The sequence below is a fragment of the Mus caroli genome, chromosome 7 (assembly GCF_900094665.2).
Source record: "Mus caroli chromosome 7, CAROLI_EIJ_v1.1, whole genome shotgun sequence".
NCBI classification, from domain to species: domain Eukaryota; kingdom Metazoa; phylum Chordata; class Mammalia; order Rodentia; family Muridae; genus Mus; species Mus caroli.
Genome location: NC_034576.1, coordinates 1,293,552 through 1,297,937, shown reverse-complemented (window position 1 = coordinate 1,297,937; position 4,386 = coordinate 1,293,552). Strand labels below are relative to the sequence as shown.

The 4,386-nt window shown below is 47.5% G+C and overlaps 1 pseudogene across 1 annotated transcript; it reads right to left on the bottom strand.

Annotated features, from left to right (window-relative positions):
* Positions 1 to 1,090: 1,090 nt before the first annotated feature.
* Positions 1,091 to 1,719, bottom strand: LOC110297353 (annotated as a pseudogene). Its single transcript, XR_002378276.1, has one exon. The product of XR_002378276.1 is annotated as an MAPK-interacting and spindle-stabilizing protein-like pseudogene (transcript).
* Positions 1,720 to 4,386: the final 2,667 nt, after the last annotated feature.

Here is a 4,386-nt window from a genome sequence, read left to right as displayed (position 1 = left end):
TCTGAAAACAAAACAAGAAAACCTGCTATCCCTTTGATTTCCACTCTTACATTCAATAATAATAAGTCCGGTAACTCCCAATTATTCAGTCGTAAAGTCCTAAACAAAACAAAACAAAACACCAAGGGTTTAATGGAAGTACTGTCCAGAGCACACCACACAGGGTGGGTTGTTAAATTCTATTAACAAGAACACCAATGACCCTACAAAGAACAACAAAACCCAACACCAGCTGATGACCGTGGCAACTGATAGTTATTGGCTTAGTTATGTAGGTAGGCAGGGCAGTGACATATGTTCCGGGGCTTCGATGCTCAGGCTGGCAGGGCAGGCTCCATATCCAAGAAGCTCCCAGGAGAGAACCAGCAATCTTTGTGGAGTCCAAAAGAAGTTGTTACTTCAGCAAAGCCTAATAGGATGGCTTTATCCAATATTGAAACCAATGAAAGAACCTCAAATATACCCTAGAGGACAAATCCTCCAGGGGGTAAGAGGAGTTCCTCTACCTACAGCTAGGGTTTCTTTTTATATTTTAGTGACATACTTGTATTAGTAAGTTTAATTCAACCATTATACCCAGTTCTACCAAAACAACAAAATGTTTCTCTCAAAACTGTGCTGAGCCCCTAGGAAAGGTTTCTTGCTCGGACTGAGCTCCAGACAAAAAATGTTGGCATCAAATGCACTCAAACCAAGTTCCTAGGCTTAATTAAGAAGGTATCGTTGATAAATCTGTTTTGACCCATGTGGTAGGAAGATCAGCGATATTTCTAGGTCACCAATCACTGCTGTCATAGCCCTGCAACCCAGCTTTTCTGTGAGGGTGAAGACTCTAGATCTGACAGAAGCTGGACCACACCAAAATGCCAGAGCCCACACCGCCAGTGCACAGCCAGGAGCCCCTGCTGGGGTTCTGGCCACATTCTCATTAAAAGGTTCTGAACACAGCAGGAAATAAATCCAGGATCGTCTTGAACCCAGTAAGTCCGGTGGAGAGGGTTTGCCATGCACATGGGACTAACTGCTCCCTGGCCTTGTTGCTTCTAAGAGAGCTGCACAGAAAACACAGGAGGTGCCAGAAATGTCCTCATTAACAACCCTGCCATTGATCTAGATGCTTAAGCGCTTGCAGGAGCTGCCTGCCAAGCTCTGCTTCCTTCACCTGGTCTGGTGCAGGAAGCGGTCCCCAGGCTCCCGGTGGCACAGTGCCCCACGGATCACATCGTGCTCCTGATATGGCCCTGGCACATTAGGATGCTGCCCCTCAATTCCTGGTGGCCAAGGTCCAGAAGAGATGGATTCCCGAGGACCTAAAGAACCGGCTGCAGCTGGATCTGTGGGTGCACCATATGGCCTAGGCATCTCTGGCATAGGCATATTTGGTGTAGCATATGGCTCTGTGGGGCCAGGGCCTGGCACTGCAGAGGCTGGATAAGGAACACCAGGTGGGGGACATGATGGTCCAGGAGGAGGAAAGGGGGGAGGGCTGGGAGGTGGTCTGGTTGGAGGCATGGAGGGATGCATTCCTGTTGGTACTAGTCCAAAATAGAGGCTGCTGCACTCCTGGGGGGCGGGGGGAGTCCAGGCGGCACTGCAGGTGGAGCACTTGGAGCCTGGCCACCCTGGAGGAGAATGGCCAACTTTTGTATTGGTCACAGTAGGCGGTTTGGCAGAGGACTCTTCAGGTAGCGCATCTGCCAACGAAAATTCATCTAACATCCCAGCAGGATTCGAATTCCTAGGCATGGCACAGTGGCAGCAGTGAGTCCAGAGAGACAGGCAATGGAGATCCACTGGAGGCCTGATGGACCCCGTGGCAGCGATGCAGCTCCTCCTGGCACCGGAAGCAATAATTTGGTTTTTTGTTTGTTTGTTTGTTTGTTTGTTTATTTGTGTGTTATTTTCTTTTGGTGAGTGGAGTTCACAAGGGTGGATGCAAGGGAATACAGAGATGAGTAGGACTGGCGTGGATGGCGTGAAACTCCAAAGAATAACAAGTAAAAGGTAAGAAGAAGGAGGAAGGAGGAGGAAGGAAGAGGAGGAGGAAGGAGGAGGAGGAGGAAGGAGGGGGGGAGGAAAGGGGAGGAGAAGAGACCAGCATTACCGAGGTGAAATCTTCTGGGAAATATTTCCTGAGAGCACAGAGAACTGTGTTTCAGAGGGAGTCATGGAATCATAGTTGGATCTCCTGGTGGCCATTGGACTTGGTAATGTGTAAGAGTGGTCCAGGTGGTACTGGTTTTGAAAGCATGAAGGGAAGGAGTCATGGACAACAACTGAGTCTTGGTATTATGAGAGGCCATTTGTGAAGATGCAGCCTCAGTGGCAGTTGAAGGCCCAGGACTGAAGGGGCCAAGCAAAGAAGTTGAGGCTTGGCACCAGGAAGAGCGCTTATGAGAGGCCGTTGGTGAACGTGCAGCCCAATTGAAGCAAGGGACCCCAATAGTTTTGGAGATGCCAGTACCATGGGATAACCACCAAGAACAGCAGCAGCAGTGGGGTGGAGCCAGCCAGAACCTAGACGCTAAGCTGTGTTTGCTGCAAAGGACAGAGCTGAAGAAGTGACCCAAGCCCTTTGGAGGAGCCCAGAAGATCATGAGTGGATTCTAGACATTGGACATTGAGTTACTTCTACTATTGGAGTTTAGTTTTGCTTGGTTCAGACTGTGATTGCGCTGTGCCCTAGTTCTTCCAATTTGAAGAAGATATTTAATTTAATGTTGATCTTTACAGGTGCCCATAGCTGAAAGACCTTGAACTTTTAGAAGAGATTTTGTATTTTTAGAGATATTGGATATTTTAAGGAGACTGAATTTTTTAAAGATTCATTTTATGTATGTGAGTACACTGTTGGTGTCTTCAGACACACCGGAAGAGGGCGTTGGATCCCGTTAGAGATGGTTGCAAGCCAAACCGCCATGTGGTTGCTGGGATTTGAACTCAGGACCTCTGGAAGAGCAATCAGTGCTCTTAACCACTGAGCCATCTCTCCAGCTTAGAAGACTGATGGAACTTTGAAAGTTATTTGTGTTTTTCATGTGAGATCTTGGGGATGAATAAGAAAGGAAAGGTTGGGCTTAGCAGTGATGTGGTTTTGTGTCAAGTTGACAGTTTTACTGCTGATTTGTGTGTGTGTGTGTGTGTGTGTGTGTGTGTGTGGCAACTTGACACAAGTTAGAGTCAGCAGAGAAGAAGGAGTCTCTATTGAGAATGGGGCATGACCCAGACCATGGTAGGGGGTGCCATCCCTAGGCTGGTGGTCTTGGGATCTATAAGAAACCAGATTGAGCAAGCCATGGGACGCAAGCCAGAAAGCAGCACCCCTCCATGGTTTCTGCATCAGCTCCTGCCTCCAGGATCTTACCCTATTTGGGTTCCGTCCTGACATCCTTTCAGTGATGGAAGTGTAAGCTGAATAAACCCTTTCCTCCTTTATGTTTCATGGCAGGAATAGAAGCTCTAGCTAAGATGGTGACTCTGAGATTTCAAAAGCACGTGTCATTCCCAGTTAGCACCTCTCTCTTTCTCCCTCTCCCTCCCCCTCCCCCTCCCCCTCTCCCTCTTCCTCCCCCCTCTCATGTTTGTAGGTCAGTATATAGGATATAAGCTCTCAGCTACTGCTCCAGTTCCATGCCTGCCTGCTTCCATACTCTTCACCATGATGGTCCTGGACTCACCCTCTGTCGTGTAAGTTCCAGTAAACTCTCTTCTGAGTTGCCTTAGTCACGGTGTCTTATCACAGGACTAGAAACGTAACTAAAACAGGGCAGAAGGATCAGGAATTCAAGGTCATCCTCAGTGAGTTGTCTCTCTTCAGTAGAGTGTTTGACTAGTGTGTGAGAGGCCTCAGGGTCCAAGCCTAGTACCAGGAAACCAAAAGGAGAATGCTATAGGGATCTCCATCTGTAAGCTGCAGCCAGTCCCCTGAGTATCATGGCAGCACTGGTCTGTTCCCTGGGTTTACTATTTAGGATGGATGGGAAGTCCTCCTGCTATAGATTGAGAAGGCCGAAATGTCTACTAACTTATGAGCATAACCCTTTCACCCACATGTACAAGAACAAAGGCAAGAAACACATGGGGCTTCTGTCCCAGCTGAGGGACAGCCTTAGCTACAGTCATCCTTGTGTACTTATCATTATTAGAAAGTGAAATGTCACTCAGCAATTAAAAACAATGGATTTATGAAATTCTTGGACAAATATGGAGGTACCTGGAGGATATCATCCTTAGTGAGGTAACCCAGTCACAAAAGAAGTCATTAGATATGCACTCACTGATAAGTGGATATTAGCCCAGAAACATAGAACACCCAAGATACAATTTGCAAAACACAAGAAAATCAAGAAGAGGGAAGACCAATGGGTGGATACATCATTCCTCCTT